This window comes from Myotis davidii, unplaced genomic scaffold, assembly GCF_000327345.1.
Source record: "Myotis davidii unplaced genomic scaffold, ASM32734v1 scaffold933, whole genome shotgun sequence".
In the NCBI taxonomy this organism is placed as follows: domain Eukaryota; kingdom Metazoa; phylum Chordata; class Mammalia; order Chiroptera; family Vespertilionidae; genus Myotis; species Myotis davidii.
Window position 1 is genome coordinate 738,713 of NW_006285240.1, and position 21,180 is coordinate 759,892.

General features: G+C 39.6%; 1 protein-coding gene across 7 annotated transcripts in view; it reads right to left on the minus strand.

Annotated features, from left to right (window-relative positions):
* Nucleotides 1–21,180, minus strand: part of SGMS1 (sphingomyelin synthase 1) — a 213,577-nt gene that overhangs the window by 77,365 nt on the left and 115,032 nt on the right. For all 7 annotated transcript variants that reach the window (XM_006755843.2, XM_006755846.2, XM_015558823.1 and 4 more), the window contains one exon: nt 10,399–10,479. The gene's annotated coding sequence lies outside the window, so the exon portion shown is untranslated. The remainder of the gene's footprint in view (nt 1–10,398; nt 10,480–21,180) is intronic.

A 21,180-nucleotide genomic window follows, 5' to 3' on the forward strand; every position in this document is an offset into this window, starting at 1 on the left:
CCGGGCAGCAGAGGTTTTTGGAATGCAGGGCGCGGCCCTCTAACACAGCAAAAAAGAAATGAGTCAGTCCGTGCAATTCTAGCCAATAAGCGTGTTCAGTCGGTGAAGGCGGAACTTTCCCTTCTTGATTTACATGAGGCTTACGAGCCTTTTGCAGCCTTTAAAAAATAATCAGCCTTTGACAACTTCAAGAAAATGTAGATGGCCTTTTAAAAACTCTCATAAAATAGGGGGTAATCTTATGATAGACATCTGAACAATGGATGTACATTAATTTCTATTCCTTAGTAAAAGTTCTTGAGTTAGGCAGCGAGCCAGGGTGTAATGAGGCGGCGGCATCAGGCGTCCCAGCAGATTTGGATCTGACGTCTGACACTGTATGACCCAGGGCAGGGTAATTATCTGCAATGAGGGGATAAAATGCTCACCTAACAGAGTTTGAGGGACAGATGATATGTTCTAATACGTGCAAAGAAATTTGGCACAGCACTTGACATAGAGTAGGCACTTAAACAATGCTATCTTGTCCCTCTGAGTTCTGTATCAGAATCTCCAAAATTGTGGAACACTAGCCCATAGTTTTTCTATTATTCTTTTCAATGTTAAAATATCCCAAGAATTTTACAGCTGAAATCGTTCTGTAGTATTGCATGGTCTGAGTCCCCTATTTAAGTAGTGAAAAAAAAAAAACTATAGAAGCTTTTGGTTTAGAATTCTTGGATTTGGTGTTATTATACAATAAAAATTTAACTAGCAAAACAAAGGGGGTAAAATTGGAATCATTTCATTTATGCCACAATTAAACCAACTTTTTAAAAAGTTAAGAGTGATTTTGGAAATACTCTTTCCTTCTGGATCATTGTGCCTAAACATTATTTTGGAATAAAAATATTTAAAAGAAAACTTTAAGTAGTTGGGAATTGGCACATTACAGGCAACAATAGAACTGGTAGGTCCCGAGTACCAGTTAAAAAACAAGTTGATTACTGGTGAGGGGGCAGAGTTTTTACCGAGGAAGACTTTTTTTTTAAGTTACAAATTAAACCTACTTGGCTTTGGAGAAGACTTCTTGAGTTTAACTTTCTCACATTTGTTTAGAAACAGTCATTCTATAGGCCAAGATTTCTTCAAACTACTCAATAGCCAAACATAAGATCTAAAGTGCAATCAAGGGATCTAAAAAGCTAGTTTTCTCTCCAAACCAGCATGGAAGATTATTAAGAACTACACCAGGAGTCAAGAGCTCCTGCCCTAATCCCAGCTCTGCCAGTACTTGGCCAAGTGTGTGGCCCTAGCAAACTGCTTCATCTCTTTCTCTCTGAAGACCTCTAATAGTTCTACTTGGAAGACCAAGTTATGGTCAAAAAGGGCAGGCGTTAAGGTACAACGCAGGGAATACAGGGGTAGGCAAATGTAGGTTTACAGTTGTGAGTATGTGAAACAATTTACTCTTATATTATTATTTATTAATTACTGCATTTGTATTACAACTGTAAACCTACCGTTGCCCATTCCTGTATAGTCAATATCTTCGTAATAAGTGTGTATGGTGCCCAATGGGTACTGGACTCAAAAGAGTGGTCACTTTGTTAGGTATATAAATGTCTAATCACTATTTTGTTCACCTGAAACTATGATATTGTTCACGATATTGTATGTCAACTATAACTAAAAAAATTTTTTTTAAAATAATCTAAAAGTTATTTTAAAAATAAATTTAAAAAGGACAGGCGCAAGGTAAGCCTATAACTTAGCATTTATCCTTAGCAACAGGCATCGTTGGTCCTATATCCTAGAAGATATAAAGTTGATAAATCTCCCTCGACTCTCATATTCCTCACAAAGGTAATCTTATTGTCGTGGACACTTGACGGTAAATCCTGAAAATATCTGCACTCCCTCCCTTTCTCTTGATGATTCACTATTAATAGGTATGATGACAGCTTATCTTTCACATCTGTACCATTTTTTCCATTCCTGGTTCAGGCATTCATCCCTCATGCCAGGGTCACCTAGGCTGAGTGTCTCTGACCTGTTGTTCCAGCTGCCAGGTCCCTCTCTTCTGCTCCCAACACATCACTACCATCACATGACAAATGTCAAAGTCCAGGGTGCCATCATGTCATGAACCTTTCCTCTCTGTGTCACCTAAACAACAGTAAAGATCAAACGGAAAACATTTGCTTTATAGGCTACTTTCTTCATACATTCATTTAAATATGTATTTTGGGGAACATCATTTTTCTGCTTAGAAAACCATTACCATCAATTATACTAGCGAAACTGATAATATGTTGGCTGTTACACCAAGAATAGCAGCTCTTTTATAGAAGAATATATATATAACACCTATGAGTATACGAGCAACTCAATAAACTTCATAACATTATAGTCTGAAAAATGCAATTATATGTAGACAAAGGTCCACCGAGATACATAAAAGTGAAAGGGAAAGCTAGCACAACCAGGAAATAGATAATCTACTTTGTTTCTATTGTCTAGGATCCAGTCAAGTTTAAAATTCACAGAGTGGGTGCTCCATTCAGGAAGAAGGAGGGCTTTATAAATATATAGCTCAAAGCACTTACAAGATGTTTACAATAATCCTTATGCTTTGGATGTGATTACCAACATATTTAGAACATCCTCACAATAGAAAAAGGATAACTGTTTCTAGGGTGTCTTTGTTGCCTAACTTTAAATTCAAAGCACAAAGTTTGTCCTTCCACCGTTTTAAAACGTAACAATTAGCCCACGGGCCCAATGTTACAATGCTTAGTTATTCAAAAGCTGGTCTCTATCTCTCCAACACCCACCTTCCACTTAAAACACACACACACAAAAACCCAAAAAACATCTCTGCCAAGTAACCGGCCTGTGCCACTTGTTTTTCCCCTATGGCAGTGGGAACATTACCACCTCCACACCTGGGCCCACACCATGCCCTTGTCTGATGACCTCTTACTCTTCTTCCAAGTTATCACCTTCCTAGTTGTCACTCAAACCCTTGCTTTTCCTGAAACGCTCCTCCCTCGATCAAGCCCTGGGGAACTCTCCGCTCCTCTAAATACCTACAGACCTGATCCTTATACCTCCCTCTCAAAACTGACTTACAGAACCTTAGCGTCTTCCTTCTTTTTGAGCTTCTTAACTTTTCTTTCTCACCAGATGATAGAAGTCCATCTGAGGCAGAGATTGTGTTTTCAAGGCCTTGTATTCCCCCCCGCCCGCCACCCCAAGACCTAGTAGATTCTGCATAAATAGTCACTGTTGATATAATAATGTGAGTTATAGAACCACAAAAGAGAAAGGAAAACTTCCTTTTGACTGCTGACACATCAAGAATAAACAAATACTATAGCTGTTTAAAGCAGTTGGCAAGCAGAACTCAAATGGCAGATGCATTTCTTTGCTCTTTACAACATGTTCCAACAATACAAAATGCTACTACTGAGAAGGCAAATCTGATACTTCCTAAAGGGAAGTGAAGTTTACAAGAGTGTTGGCACATAAAATCTCAATTCCCCAAACACTAACCTACTGAGGAGAAGAGAAACATTAAGTCACTCTATCTTTCCTTTCAAGTAAGGAAGACAAATGGACTTATTTGATAATCTTGCCAAAGTACCAATTGCTCCTTAAATAGAAACATCTCTCTCAACCCATATATATCTACGAACATCTACCTGATTACCTACAAGTGCTCCTACCATAAATGGTAGCAAAGGGCGGATAACTACTAGAAGCAGCTTGAGTAACTGTTTGTTTACATATTTTAAAATCAAAAGTTATATGACATTTGCATTAAGGAAGCCTATGTCAAGAGTCATTTTATTCATGTGTGTACACACACACACACACACACACACACACAGTTACTAGTATCCTTTGATTAGTGCTAACACATTTATGCTTTTATAAGATAGGAATAAATGCTACCACTGCTCTCAAAAGCTATGTTGTAAATCAGCTGTCCCACTATGCAATTGTATTTATTACTAGAGGCCTGGAGCACGGATTTGTGCACCAGTGGCACTCTCGGCATGGCCTGTGGGGATCAGGCCAAACCAGCAGTCCAACACCACCTGCCACTCCTGCTCATCCTGGCCCTGCTGCGCCTGCCACAGCCACTGCTAGGTAGGCTCGCTGTCGTTCCGCTGTGTGCGTCTGGCATCCGTAGGTCAGCTGAGCAACACTCCTGCCATGGGAGTGCACTGACCAGCAGAGGGCAGCGCCTACATTAAGCATCTGCCCCCGGTGGTCAGTGCCCATCATAGCAACCGGTTAACCAGTTGTTCGGTCACTCAGGCTTTTATATCTAGAGATAATTGCCCATGAGAAAAACACTGACTTCTTAAATATTCCAAGTATAAACAACCAAATGAATTAGTTGGTATTCTTTAACTTGCAGGTGAACAGAAACGGCACTTAAAGTTGCCTAGGTAAAAACAGGCTGGGATGCACTGACTCTACATAACCCAGCAGCAGGAAAGCCACAGCTGGGCTCTAGGATCAGCTCAAAATGAACTCCACCAGGACAAGATGGTGTCTTTGCTTCTATAGTTTGGCTTCGTCCTTCCTTCCTGAACTCTGCCTTCTTCCACTTAACTCCCTGCTCTGCCACAGAGATGGTCTATTCCACAACTGTAGTTTTTAAAATCTCCAACAATAAATCACACTCGTCAGCTTGGGGCCATGCACCCACCCCAGTGGCCACAGTCCCATGTTTGGCCAGTCTACACTAGAACTAGAACTAGCTAGCTGGATTTTCAGGAATAATAGTAAGTGCTCCAGAAGGTGAATTTACTTCCCAGAAATGGGAAGGAGGGCTCATTTGTCTGCCCCCCCAAATACCACCACTTATCAAGCAAGTCCATTTTTATATCTATTGTGAAAGTTTATCTAATAGGCAGTCCTCAACCTGGTAATATGTTACATTCTAAAAGTCTACTTTTAGAGTCTTAATTAAGTTAATGATCTCTTATGTGGCACTTGAAATGCATTTCTTGAGAGACAACATGTAGAGACTGGCTTCGCTGGCATATTAGACATAACTGAAGTATAACGTTAATGTTTCTAACACTATACTCAAACCCCAGTCATAACACTGTTCCTATAGGAAAGTATATCTGAAATTCCACTTAGAACAAGACAAGGATGCTCAATTGAACCCATTTACTGAGTTTCTAGTAATGCCAGTGGCTAGCTTGGTACATACATTATTTAACACTTACTCTGTACACAACACAGAAGGCAGATGTTAAAAACTGCACTAAAACCATCAGGGAACTGGGAGTCAAGAAGGTTTTGATGCCCAAGATCAACTGTTGAGATAAGTCAAAGCCAGATTCAAAACCATGTATGTTTGACCCCAAGGCTGGGACTGCTGTGCCTGATAGTCACAGCAGCGAGACAGACATGGGTTTACACTCGAGGAGACTGAGAGCTAATGTTTCAGACTCCGTAACTATCTAGATTTTTGTGTAGAGAAGGGACCAGTGGGCAGTCAGAGCCAATAGCCAGACATTAACTTTCTGTATCTTCCTGGGAAGGCATGTCTCTGGCAGAACAAAAGAAAACATTTCTCTGAGTAAGCCTTGAACTAAACTGATACTTCTTGTCCTTACATGAAGATCATCTGAAAACCCATGGTCTATAAACAGCATCTTCATAAAAAATTCATGTTGCCTTGTTGAAAAAAGAGGGTGCTGCCCTGGTTGGTTTGGCTCAGTGGATAGAGTGTCAGCCTGCGGACTGGAAGGTCTTGGGTTCGATTCCGAACAGGGGAACATGCCTGGGTTGCGGCCTCCATCCCCAGTAGGGTGTGTGCAAGAGGCAGCCATCAATGATTATCTCTCATCATTGATGTTTCTCTCTCTCTCTCTCTCTCTCTCTCGCTCTCTCTCTCTCTTCCCCCCCCTTCTTCTCTAAAATCAATAAAGATATATTAAAACTAAAAAAACAAAAAGAAAAAAGAGAGTACTATCTATTAAAACACTTGTCTGAGGTGTTTAAAAGAAAATTAAAAATGCAAAAATAACTGACTAAATGTGACTCAGTTCTGCCAATATAAATGCAATTAATGCATTTAATCTCATTAACTGTTTTACACTTGGAAAACTTTTTGGTTATGCAGTATTTAATACACGCAAGAGAATACATTAGCATATTTTTCAGGGAAAAATAACATTAAAATCAATAATTATAAACCCACTACCCAACCTAAAGGGCAGACCATCACTGCTGAGCCATGCAGCTCTCTGAGTGCTCCTTCCTGTCTGACTGAGGCCGACAACCACTTCTTTCTGAAAGTCCTTGGTTCAAGATGGGACTTTAATAATACATTAACCCTGTGCCTTTTGAAATCAAAGTGGAGAAATGGTCAGAAATAACAAACCAGAAAACAGCTGATTCACAATCATGAAGGAAGGGAATAGCTCTGTATATGGTCTTAACCCAGAAACTGCTCGTCAGGCAGACCTGTCGGATCTTTTGGTTTCACTCATGGCCCAAAGCCAGAACTAGTCACTGGGAATATAAAACTAAGTTAGATCTCCTTAACATCTGCCAGATTACTAGACATGTGACTTGATGTATGACTGGCAAACTCCAAATTATTCCAAATTGAGGTAAGGTATGACTAAGCCCAGACAAACTGGTTCTCCCATGCAGAGACTTAAACAGACAGACACAATAAAAATCAAATAAGAAGGAAAAGAAAGGAGCACTCTGACTAATAATGAACTCCACTTCATATCATGGAAAAAAGAACCAATAACTTGAGGGGAGAAATCAAATAAAACAGTCAACAGTTTACTAAGAGTTTAATTTGTTGTACTAGTGTGTTAACCAATTTATATTATGGGGAAAATTTTAAGGTATGTCATCTGTGAGGATGAAGAGTTTACAATATATGCCAAAAGAAAGGACATATACACTAAACTACGAATTGTTTCACTAAAAATACAAGTGGAGAATAAAGAAGTCTAGCATGTGTTACAAATAAAATGTATAGCAAATATATGCTAAGGAGGAAAGGGAAAGGGAAGCTTAACTAAAGGGAAGTAATGACACAAAGACCCTGCCCAGTAATTGGATAAGTGCACCACTATTCCATAAACAAAGATGTCCATCACAGGGAAAAGTAAAACAACTAAAATGCCCACTAATAACGAACGAGTTAAATACATTATAAACCACCTATGTATGGAATGCTATCTCACACTAACAAAAATGATGTAGATGAATATTTGTTGATGTGGCATGGTCTCGGTATATTGTCAATCAAAGCAGGTTTCTAAACAATATAACAACCCATTTTAGGGAGAAAAATCGTGTGTATCTAATCTAGGCATAGAGAGAACATGGCAGACCACACAAAAAAACAATAATGGTTTCTCTGGGTAATGATAATTTTGATGAGTTTTCTACTGTTGATAATTTTTACATTTTTAAAGTTCTTTCCAATTAGCACTGTTAATTTTAAAAGGCATTTCAATTAAAAGGCATTAATCATTACATACCCAATTCAAATGTCATCGGCTCCTGAAACCCTCCCACTCATCTGTCTGTTTCCAGAGTATTTAATACAGGGTGGCACTGCTCTAAACTGTTGGGAGATGGTTTTCCCAGAATATAACTTTTCTACTCAAAAAAGCAATGGCACATTTATTTCCCTCACATTCCTGTCATGAATTCCATGAAAACATACAGGGTGGGGCCAAAGTAGGTTTACAATTGTTCATATGAAAAAGAATACAATAATTAATACATAATTATACAATAATAACTGTGTTTCAGATACTCACAACTGTAAAATTACTTTTGTCCCAGCTTGTATATGTCTTGGAACATCAACCACATTTGTTTTAAACTTATAACTTCCTATGTTCAGGCTTGATTATCAACTCTCAAAATGGAGTAAACCTGTCTTATTGGTACTGAAATTCACCCTCACAACCAAGATTCCCAAATACCCAGCACACTACTGAGTGTTGATTTTAACCTAATGCTAGACTGTAAAATTTACATATTTGAAGACTACACACCTAACAGCTCTCTAACCAAACATTCATCTATGCTGGGGGTGTTCAGAAATAACATCAGGTCCATTCTGGGAAGAGAAATTATAAATCAGAATATTTCTCTGTTAATTATTACCTCCATGTTTACTTTTCAAGTTACCAAAGATACCCTTATTCAACTCAATTAAGACAGAGGTCAGTATTTCCTAACCCAGAGGCAAGTCTCTCAGATTTCTATTCACGAGTTTCCGCTTGAAATGAACAAGAATTACTTTTGCAATAATCCAAGCCCATCCCCGACTCAGTAGGAACTGTAAATACCTATTGAGTTAGAAGAAATAAGGAAAATAAATGTTTTAAGATTACATAAGAGAACTGACATAAATGGGTGTCTTGAAATATCCAAGGCATTTTTGAAAGGTTCAATAAAAAAATGTGTTTTGAAAACTAGGTGGGTGAGATTTGAAATAAAAACAACCACTACAATCATAGCTGTTACTTAGCAATTTCAGGCTTCAATTGTTCCCTTCTAAAGGGCAAGTCAGAAAACCGAAGAAACTGCTTCTAAAAGAAACACTGAGAGACCTGATCCAGTTCCCTTGTTCCCTCTATTTTATTCCCTAGCATTTTAATCAACCCCCTGTGAACTTTAAACGGCCAGATTTAGTTTTGTTTCTCTCTCTCTCTGAAGACAATTCACTTTCACTAAAACTTAATTTCCGAATCAAAAAGCAAAGCCTCACACGGAAGTTAGTCAGAGGAACCCCGGCTTCTAGGCCCTGTTGTGTCACCACTGGAGGAAAGGGAGATGCGAGAGAGCACAGGGAAGGGAGAGGAGGATGTTCAAAAGAGACTGACTTATCCCCAAGCGCTGCCACTCAACAGCCGTGAGGGAAGGGGTGCCAGGGGCTGGTTACAAAGTGAGAACTCCAGTCACACTCTTAAGAAAAGTGGCTTAACTTATGAACTGGCCTCAACACTGACTGAGAACTCCAGTCACACTCTTAAGGTAAGTGGCTTAACTTATGAACTGGCCTCAGCACTGATCTTCAATTCCAGAAACTCTGTGAGCATGACAACCTGAGTTGACAAGCAAGGATTCAAAACCAAACCTTGCTTTTATCAACCCAACCAAAGTCATACCACCAAGGCTGAGATGATCATTGAAAACTGTGACTCAGCTGGAGCCAGCTCATACCAGCCCAACAGAGTCAACCATCATCTTCTCAGGATTTGGGGCAAGCCAGTTGTTAAACACAGCCATCATTAAAAGTCAAATTATATAAACATACAATTGAAATAAACTATATAAAAACAAAGATAATAAACACTCAAAACTCGCCACTTCCTATTTCCTATCACCTTTGCTCTTGATGTTATTTGAAACTATTTGATCTGGTTGGTAGATAACTCTGCAAGGGTGTGCTTCTGCACATCACTTCCCAACTGTGCTTGTGGTGACTTTTGTCGCAATCAGCCTCGATGGGAGTATTTACACCACAGAAACCTGCAAACACTACAACCCTCTCCTCTCTCCTTCCAGCGGGCCAGGTCTTAACCCACCATTGCTTGGTAGCAGTTAAAGAAGTTGAGCTGGTCCATCTTTTGAGTCAAAACAAAGGCTTGTAAACTGTAAGTCATGATACAAATTTAATACTGTGGTTCTATGATGTACCAGTTATGACACAAAGTCTTTCACCCGGGTATTGACTCATATCAAATCTAATGCACAACGACTCAACCGACTTTCAGAGACTGAGTAACTACTAAAAGCACAGAGCGCGAGTCAGGACTATGAATGTCTGACTCAAAAATGTATAATCTTTCCACTAGGCGACCACGTATTAACATTATCATTATCATAATGAAACCAAAATCAACCACATAAAACTGCCTAATAGTTAGCAAACATTAGTAGCTACTAATGTGTAAAAATCACACACACAAAGAAGAATATGGGGAAGGTATAGACAAAGAGCTCAGTTTTATTCATATTCACTGTTTATTATCTCTACCTCCAAAATGTAATCACAAAGTAGAGGAAAGAAATGGCGCCCACAGCACCAACAGGACTAAGTAAATGTGTATTTGAGAGATATACTATAAAAGGATTCCTCTTTTAATCCTTTAAATACTTATGCTCTACCCACCAAACTAATGTACCCAACTACTTAAAATGACACACTCTGCCAGGAAAGAATAATTTCTCAAATGCTAGCATAAGTTTTTGAAGTACTTTTGCTTTTTACTTTTAAATATTTGCTCCTTTAGACTTTGAAGTTATTTGATTGTGCTATTCTTTTACCATGGATTCTTAGAGAAAATTCACCTGATAGTCAAAGGAATTCTGAAAGGCTAACAAAACTTTACTTACGGATTACTTAAAAAAATTCTTGTCATCTTGGCTTCCTATGAGTTACCAGCTTCTCCCATTGTTCCAGTACATTTCCATCACCTGTCACAAGGAGAAAGAATCTGATTAGTTGTATGTCTCATACAGACCATTTCTTGGTATCTATGTTAATTTTTTCCTTTCTTTCTACCCAAAACACATTTGTCTCTTCCTTGCTCTTCTAAATCAGAAAGAAAGATCACCCCAGGAGAAAAAAAGATTAAAAGAGCAGTATTTCTACTGTTGGGGTTTGGAATGGAGAACCCCGAAAATACCCACTCTCACGTTTCTGGGAAGAGATTCTTAGTCTGTTTCCTGGGTGGGAGCAGTATTAAAGGAACCCACTTTCTGTCTTTCCTCCCCAACTCCTTCCTTCCTTCCTTCTTCTCAAAAGCAAGTGACTAATTTCCTGAGAGGACTAGGAAAACAACTGGCTTAGTGCTTAGCCACTGCACCCAGTGAGGCAGCAAGGGCCCCCTGGAGCCAGCTCACCTCCACACAGTAAGCAGGACAAGGGCTGCCTGCTCCCGAGAGGGCCAGCAGCTCTCTGTCCCGGCTGATGTCAGGGTTGCTGGGTCCAATGCATGTTTTAGAGAGGAAGTAACTGAACTGTGCTATCTAATTCTGTTTTATCAGTAATTACATTACTATCTGTGTTGATTCCTATTTGGGTCCTTGCTCTGTTTCTCGAATTGTTGAAAACTTAAAGAATAGGAAAGGTGAATAATTAGGCAATCCAAACCACCAAAGGACAATGCACTGGTAAAACCTTGGTTTAAAGCCCTACCACTAAGTAGCCTTGGGAAAATAATTTCATCTTTTCCCAGCCTCAATTTCTTCATTTCTGAATGAAGAAAAGGATCCAATGCCCCGTGATACTGTGTGGATGAATGATAACATCTGCCAGAGTCAGGCATGCTTTGATCCAACAAGGACATTATCCCAGCACCAGGAACACCCAATGCCCAATGAACAGACTTGCTACTCTGTCCATATGTCCCACTCAAGCACTGGAGATTTATAATTCATGAAATAATGGAATATGCCCAGCAAAGTGCCTTCCTTTTTCCAAGAGGAAATCATTCAGAATATTTTACTTTTTTAATTTCATAACATTATAGGGTCTACAACCTAGGGATAGAAGTGCTGTTGTCTTTCCCTTCACTGAAGAGAACCAAAGGAAGACACTCAACTCCTACCAGGCAGGATGCAACTATCACCCGTTTTATATGAAGAACATTTGGCTCCAAGTAGACAACACATAAAATAAAAACCTACCACCTTTCCTCGCCTGAAGCCTCAGTGTTAAGTCCTTCAGAAAGATTAATAATGATTGTACAATGGCTCCATACACTGATGTTCCATGGGAAACAGTGTCGCTTCAGTTATAGAAGAGACAGAAACCTCAAGTTAACCAAACCATTAGGGTGTGTGTGTTTGTGCATGTAACAAAAAGAAGGCAGAGAATGAAGCAAACACCACATAAATCCAGAGTGTCCTAGTAACAAAGAAAGAACTTGCCAACGTCAATAAAAACAGCAGGGAAGGACTGACTAGTCAAAGGCTCGTAAGATTACACCCAGCACTGAAAGGAACATGCTCATGACGAGCTATAGCTTTGGATGCCTGGTCACTTGGCATGGAAGTCTTCTAAATGATGGGAAATGCAGAAGGCTTTGTTATAGGTTTAAAATAAATAGGCTTGAATTCCACCTCTGCTATTAAACTGCAATGTGGTCTTTGCCAGGTAATTTAATCCTTCTAATCTTCCGTTTCCAAGTCTGTAAAATAAGGACAATAATACATACCTCAGAGAGTAGTTAGATTAGAGATGATGCATTACAGTGCCCATCACAGAATACCTGGTATGTTCCCAAAATGTAATTGCAATTATTATTTTTACTAGTCCAAGTAAGACAGTCTATAAAATTCATGGTAACCACTACAATTATGGTATACAGCCCATTAAATTCAGACTCTGGCCCTATGTGACCACTTTAGAGAGAGGTTCAAATCATGCTTTTGACAAAATATAAAACTTTTCTATGTTGTTCTGAAGTGTTAAATAAAAATCCCCATCTTAGTTGATAGTCTTTACTAATGTGGAAACAGAAAGCTCTAGCTATGCATATGTTAGCATTCTTCTCACAAGTACTGAGTGTTTTTTATTATAAATTCCTGAAAGAACTGAATCATTTCCCTCAGTGCTAATTCTTCTGCTGTACACCGTATGCCAAGAACTCAGCAGGCATCTGTGGGAGATGAAAGCCGCACTGAGAATGGCAGGCACCTATGACCCAGGCTAGCTTCACATTCAAGTCTCAGCAACAGTGCGGATTTGTCAGCTATGTTTTTGTTTTTAAAAAAGACACAGGTGAGGCAATACCAACATTTAAACAGATCTTTCTATCTAAAAAGAAGTTCATTTTGAAAATGATGCCACACTATTCTAATAAAAAGTATTATTTTTTTATTGAAAAAAGAAAGTAAAGTGTTCGTTGACTTCTTCAAAGTCATCCTTTTAGAACTCACTCCAATGATGCCGATGCTCAGAATAAGCTGAGTATTCTTCTTTTCCCTTCAAAGCCAGTGTACAGTTATTGCCCTCAAGAAAGTCTGTCTCATTATAGGTTAGTCACTCCTGAATTCTAAACAAAACCACTTTATTTTCTACTACACTGTGTGAATGAAAGTAGAAAATATTTTAATAGGCTCAAGGAATCAAGTTCATCCTCAAAGATGGTAATTTCCCACCACAATGGGTATTCAAAAAAATTACAAAGTGACTTCAACACCGGACTTGAATGAGCTAACCATCTGGCAGAAGTCCTAGAGGTAGGGACGAGGTTATATGGTGGCTGAGATGATGTTCATTTTTCAAAAATGCAGTGCAATGGCAGCTTCAACAGAATGTAAGCAATTAACTTAGCTGACGCATTTAAAGGGAATGATCTGAATGTACAAGTCCTGGGTGGGATTATTAAAAGCCCAGTACTTCTTAGTCATGCTTCCCATACAATGTTGAGATCCACAACAGTCACACAAAAACCTGGCTAAAAAGAATACACTCCTTTTTTGATGGACGGTCTCTCCTCGAGGGCGAGGCCAAGACTGTTTCCCCGAGGTGTGAGGAGACGGGTGGGCATCAAAAGCAAGAGCATTTCAGGCGAAGAGGCTGGAAGATGGCATCTGCATTAGGGCTGCAGAAGTGACAAAAGCTCCTGCACCCACCAGACATGATGGCTTTGGATTCTTAGGCTCTTTCTCCTGAGGAGTTAGCTCACTCAGTGGATTTGGGCTGCTGCTGTGGAAGGCAGTGCCCTGCGGGCCTGAAGAGCATGTGTTCTGCAATCACACAGAACTGCATTCCTCAGTCGGCCCCAAACACCTTGAGCATGCTGTTTAATTTTTAAGCCTCAGTTTCTTCATCTTCAGAACGGGAGTAATAGTAGTACTACAACTTAATAGTGATATACGGGTTAAAAGACATAATGCCTGCAAACAATTTAAGACAGCTCACGGCAAACAGTAAGTGCTTATTAAACGTTATTGATACTGCAAGAAGCACACTATCCTCATCCTTAGGAGGCAAAGCAAGAACCAGGTGATGATGATGTCAATAAAAGAAGAGCTAGCCTCCTAAACTCAAATATGTTCCTGCCCACTCCACCAGGAGACCAGAAATGGCTTGAGGTAGTTGTACTTTGCAATAAAGTGCAAATTGCCTCTATAACTGCATATGCATCTTGGGTGAGAGTGGCACCAGCTTGTTGGCCGGTGGAAAAGTAAAAAATGTAAATACCAGCCAAATAGACACAAAATGACTTCTCTTGCTCGCGATTCCTGAGATAATAAAGGGCACAGCTGAGATTCACACCAGGCGGTGTGGCTTCAGTCCCTGCTCTCAACCACTGAACAATAGTGTCTCCTCTGCAAAGGGAAAGGGCATAAGCCACATTATGACTTAGAAACACCTGCTAGGGAAGTTGTCACACACTCACAAGACCAGCTGTCAGGGGAGGGCCTGGTAGCAAGAGAGTTGTCATCAAGGCAGAGTTTCTGATCTTTTTCTTGCATTTCTACAGCCAAAAGGAAAAGTCACCCAGGGTTGTTGAATTCTCTGAAGGTCAGAAGGAGGGAAGAAGACAGAAGGGATAGAAAACGTGCTCCTGGTTAAGTAGGAGAATGCACAGAGAGGAGACTAAAGGGGAAGAGAAGCCATATTCCTGCCAGCCTCAGATGTGGCTGGCTCTTCCCAGAATGGCCCTCAGGGCCCCTGTCTCTTACAATATATCCGCTTGAGTGGGGGTGGGGCCTGTGATTTGCTCTGGCCGGTAGAATAAGGTAAAAATGATGGCATCCATGCGGCTATATCACATACTCTTGTAATGTCGTGCTGCTGCAAGATCCCATCCCTTGCTGACTCTGAAGAAGCCAGGGGCCACGTGGGGAGCTGCCTAGAGTGAGAGCCAGGGGAGGGCAGCCACTAGCTGAGAGTTAACAAGTAACTGAGGCCCTCAGCCCGAGAGCCCACAAGAAGCTGACAACCATCAGATGAGCTTAGAGGCAAACCCTTTCCCAGTCGAGCCCCAGAAAAGACAAAAGCCTGATGGCCCTCTGACTGCAGCCCTACAAAGCACCTAACTAAGCCGCGGCCAGGCTCGGGGCCGCAGGAACCGGGAGGTAGCCTGTGCGCGAGTAAACTGGGCGTGTGCAGTGCTGCTGCTCTGCGGAAACAGATGACTAATACCGAGGGGAAGTGAGGAATCCCCGATGCGTCCACATGTCCTTCTGAGAGAGGAGGGGAAGGAAGAGGAAGGCTCAAAGGCGGGGCCTGGGAGAGTGATCCAGGAATAGAAATGACTATTTTCTAGACTTATCATTTGATCTTCCCTTTCCTCTCAAAAATGCAGTGCTTCTGGTTTTAAAACTACATTTAAAAGGGCTCTCATTCAGTAATATTGATTTTGTGCTCTATTTGAAAGCAGCTAATTTAAACTTCATGCTTTCTTATTCAAGTTGTATTAGTAAGAATCATTTCTTTAGTGTTACCTGAGCAAAAACTTCGAAATAAAAAACAAAAGACGTATTCCCCAATAAATTTAAAAGCAAAATTGGCTTTGTCACAATTCCAAGTCAGTGAAGGGAGTCGGTCAGCTGGCACCACCAGATTCACAGAAAAGACAAATGACAGATACGTGGCATTTACATGGCGTGGTCCTTACAACAATCCTGCTGCGGGTAAGGCAACTGCAGTATTCTCTCCATTTTTAGAAAAAGAACCTGAGGGTCAGAGAAGGACAGTGACATGCCTAAGCTTGCTTTCTAAGTGGCAGGACTCGACTTCAAACCCAGCTCCTCTAGTGGAGTCAAACTCTGTGCTTTTTCTCCTCTAGGCCGCTGAGAAGCGAGGAGGAATGGGAAAGAGCCGAGAACAAAGACCCGCAGCCATGCATGTGGTGTGATGCCCTGAGAGGCGTCAGCCCCACTGATTTACTAGCACAGCCTGGGATAACTGGTGAGAAGGAAAGAAGAAAGAAAAATCAGACAGCAGAGATGACACACAGCACACTGCTGCGGAGAATACAAAACCCCAACCAAAACAGAGGGATCATGGGAGGCATTTGGTTACGGATTTTGCCTAAACTAGTGGTTAGCAGACGTTTTCTGTAAAGGAACAGAGTACTTTAGGTTTTGCTGGGCATATGGTATTTTTTGTAACTACTCAACTCTGTCATTATCGTGCAAAAGCAGCCCCAGGAATTATGTAAATAAATGCACATGACCGTGTGCCCATAAAGCTGTATTTATAAAAACAGGTCTGGGCCAGATTTTGCCTTCCAGCTGTAGTTTGCTAATCCCTGACCTAGATAGTCGCCTGGTCTCCACAGGATACCTGTGAGATACTAAAGGAGCAAAGAGAAAGGTGCTACAGACCACCATAAAAATTCCAGGGATAACATGACCATTTATAGCAGGCAGCACGCACCCGGGGGTGCCGTTCCCATAAGCACCTAATCTGCACGGCCTTTTGACTAAGACACTGAAGTGATGCGTTTGTTCAGTCTTGGTTTATTCAAAGTTATTAACATTCGAAGAAACACTCTGAGTCTATTATGATTCACAGAACTGGTAAGCCCAGTCGTATCATGTATCTTACATGGAAGATTATGGGAAAAAGCATCCCAGTGTTCCAAAAGTAACTGCGAAGGAAAATTGTCATGAACAGAGGCAACTGAATGAGTGCTGGCTTCCGCCTCTGACAGTGCCTCCTCCTGACTTTTTCTGTCCCATTTTCCTACCTAAAATCTTACTCCTCATGTAGGTGTCAATTTAAACAGCTTTTTCTCCAAGAAACTTTCCTCAAACATCCCAGATGTTTGATGTCAAGACACCTGCCATACACTTGCATGACATGCGCTTCTTTATTACTCTCAGGATACCTATAATTCCTCCCTAGCTCAACGGCTGCTTCCTGGCTAGACCATAAATTTTGGAATGCTGCCTTGCTCAACGCCAAGTGCAAGGAGAGCAATGAGAGTTTGATTAAATAGAAGGTTTTGGTGTTTCAAATGACACTCTGAGCTGAGTGACTAAATATATAGCTGATTAGCAAAGCATGGTTTTGCAGAGCACCTTGGGGGCTTTTCCAACCTATATCATGTATGACATGATGAAGATCATGTCCAGGTGCCTGTAAGCAAACTGCCCCTACATCTAAACAGAGTCAAAGCACGCCACCCATTCCCACGTCTGGTAAAGTAGAAGTTACAGAGAAGTTTCTCTCATGCTCAACAGTTAAACAAAGCAAATGTGGATTCAGTTAATGATAAAATTTTCATTATCCTTGGCCCCAGCATATTCTAAGATATTTAGCTGGATAAGTTTAAAACATGTATCTGCACTAGTTCCTTTTGTTTACACATACAACAAATGTAAAAGCACAAACACTCACACACATATAGAACTGCTTGAACTAAGTGGGGAAAAATCATATTATAAAATACATATAGTATGATCCATTTTTATAAACTAAAACAAGAAGAATAACTATAAGAATATATGCCTCCCAAAGTGATTGTACCGCTTTGAGGGATTTGGGTTCATTTCATTTTCTTCCTTTTTCTTTTATAGTATATTCTTTTCATACAATGACCACATATTTTTGTAAAGACTTTTTAAAAAATGTATTTCAAACAAAAATCCCTTGCTGATTAGGCAGTACTTCAAAGCTGTTTAAAAGAAACATTATATACAGGGAAAATGTGGAACAGGGAAATGCTGTTATTATTTAACATAGCTCTGCTGACAGAGTAAAAAAAAAATGTTTCTGACCTCCTTAAATGTTCACCCTTTCCTACCGATCTCATAATGACGGTACACTTCACCATGGTGAGCATCCGCAGACAGAAGCAAAACAGTCGCAATGCTGAGGGTGCTAATTTCAGTTTCTAACTACATTTTTACTTACCTGGAACATGATATATTTTAGGTTGGCCTAATTTCTCTCCGGTCTTAGACTATGAGAACTGCACTAACCTATCTAGCCAATTTTAGTAACCAAAATGCATGAGGGGCAGATAATAAACTTCAAAAGTGAGATCTCCTTTCTTAAAGGTCATTTATATGGGTCAGAAATTGGCAGCCAGGCATTAGGAATGCTGAAGTGGTTACTTGAAAATTATTTCCAGTGCTTACACTGGCAGTTTTAAATAAATATGCTAAGTATGTTAAACTTTAATTCATGTGATTATTGAACATCAACCTGTGCCTAAATTAGAGAGATTACCAATTTTCCTATCTTAGAGTGTTCCTTAATATCTTATATTTCTTTTCACAAATACTAAGTATTGGCTTGTGTTTAAATAATGCTTGATTCGTCAGTAATAATAGTTTCACCCATTAGACATGACTTGAAGATATTTTTAAACTCCAAATGAAAATAAGGTGAGAGATTGTCTTTGCCCGGCCAGCATGGTTCAGTGGTTGAGTACAGACCTATAAACCGGAAGGTCATGGTTCAATTTCCAGTCATGGCACAATCCTGGGTTGTGGGCTCAATCCCCAGGGTGGGGTTTTGCAGGAAGCAGCTGATCTATAATTCTCATCATTGATGTTTCTATCTCTTTATCCCTCTCCCTTCTTCTCTCTCTTAAAAAAATCAATAAGAACATATTTTTAAAAGGAAAGATTGTCTTCATGATGACAGAGTTGCCCTCCATGCAGTAACAATTATAAACTGTGAACAAATATAAAAATTAACTTTGAAGGCACTAGAAAACAACCAAAAGCAGGCAGAACGTAGACGATCCACAGCTCTTACACGAAGGAACCACAGTGGATGAAAATTTACATCAATGAAGCTTATCCATGGGCACGACCAAGTCTGTGCCATGGCAGATGGTATTCAAGCAGCAAGCTACAGTCTTACTGGTCAGAAAAAGGTTCTGCCACGGTAACTGCAAAATGAGTCATAAAATCCCCCAAATGAGGAAGTGATAGAGGGTGAATCCCCAAATTTGCAAATAAATTCTACACTTGTGGGCTACACTCAAAACTATAAAACCCAAGGACGTGTGTGTTGGGTGTGTGTTGGGGAGGAAGGGGGAGCAGCACAGGACAACAGGTGAGCAACTTTAGAAAGCTGCTATATTCCAACAGCTGCCCATCTCAGAGGAGTTTAATCAAGACATGCCAGGTTTCGGGGGCCTGGTGAAGGCCTCAGACTTTCCTTTGAAACCATGGCTTAAGAAATAAAGACCACTTATCTTGACTAGAGAATAATAGTATTTCCTGGGAAATAACAGACAAAATGGAAACTGCAAAGCATAAAAATGAGCCTACAAAATATCCAGGCTGATGTGCCATTATTTTAGCTGTTTGCCTGAAGAAAACACAACTCTCCTCTCGGGGAACATAACAGAATCCCAAATCTTTACAATGTAGCATCCACAATGTCAGCATACAATTAAAAATTCAGAGATATGTAAGGCAAGTGGAAAATATAACACCATAGTCAAAGACAAAGCAATCCACAGAAACATCTACAAATAACCCAAAAAATGGAATTAGAAGACTTTAAAATATAAATGCTAAATATATTAAAGAATCCACAGAGAAAGTTAGATATAAGGGGTAAAGAAACAAAATTTCAGGAGAAATATGGAAACAAAAGAAAAAACCAAATGGAAATTCTAAAACTGAAAATTACAACATAAAATCTTTTTAAAGGACAGATTAGATTAATAACAGATTGGACATAATAGTGAAAAAGGATGGGTGAACTTCAAGGTATGTCAATACAAAGGATCCAGGCTGAAGCACAGAGAGAAAAAGAATGTTTTTAAAAAGAGCTTCAGTGGCCTCTTGGGGAGTATCCAGTGTTCTAATTTACATGCTGGAAAAGAGTGCTGAGAATGGGGCAGAAAAACATATGTAAAGAAACACAGCCTCCACATTTCCAAAGCTGAACAAAGATAGCAATACATCAAAGGAGGGAACTCAGTTAACCACAAGGAAACTTCACCTAACCATGACAACCAAAGATAATAACAAAAATAATCTTAGAAGTAGCTAGGGAACAAAAGATATATTGCACATGTAAGAACAATAAGAAGAATGATGGCAGACATCTCGTCAAAAACAGATGGCCAGGAGAAAATAAACATCTTTAAAGAGCTGAATAGATGGGAAAAATGTTAACCCAGAATTCTCTATATAGAAAAAATACATATTTCAATAATAAAGGGAAAATAAAGAATCTTCATACAAATGAAAATGGAATCTGTTGCCAATAGACCTACACTGCAATGAATGCTAAAGAAAGCTCTGTAGCTGGAAAGAAGTAATACCAGATGGAAGTTTTAATCTACAGAAAAGAATGAAGAATGTTGGAAACAGTAAATGTGCAGGTAAACATGAAAGATTTCTCTTAATTTCTTTAAGATACAGTTACTAGGTCTACTTTATCAAGTATTCTATACGTATACACACATACTTTATATATGCTACATTAAAAGTATAATACTGTATGGTAGAGTTTGTAACATACAGATATAAAATACATGAAGAAAACAGTGCAATGGTTGGGGGGAGTGTCAGTTGTAACCATATTGTAGGTTTCATATTTTTATATGATGAAATAAAAAATTAATTCAAAAAAACTTTCTATTAAGGATGAATATTGAATTCTGCAGAGAAACTCCAAAACAATAATGCAAAGTGGTTAAAGAGGTATAATTGAAAACTTGACACAGAAATTAAAATGTGATACTGAAATATATTCAATTAAACGAAGAGAAGGGAGAAAAGAAGATAAAAGATGCAAAAGCGCTTCAAGGATGGGACATTTAGAAAACAATAAAATGGTAAAACTAACCATATCGATAATTATAGTAAATAGACTAAACATTGACCATATCAATAATTATAGTAAATAGACTAAACATTGCAATTAAAAGGCAGAGACTCAGAATACATAAAAAAAACAGTACCCAACCACATACTACCTACAACAGATGCATTTTAAATACAAAGACACAGATAGATAAACAGATGGAACAGAATACACCAACATGAACTCAATACAAAAACCAGACAAACTTAGAAGCATCGAACAGACTGCCCAACCTATGAGGGAAGATGGGGGGTGAGGGGGTAAGAGATCAACCAAAGGACTTGTATGCATGCATATGAGTATAACCAATGGATACAGACAATAGGAGAGTGAGGACATGTGCTGGGGAGTGGGGGCGGCTGGGGAGC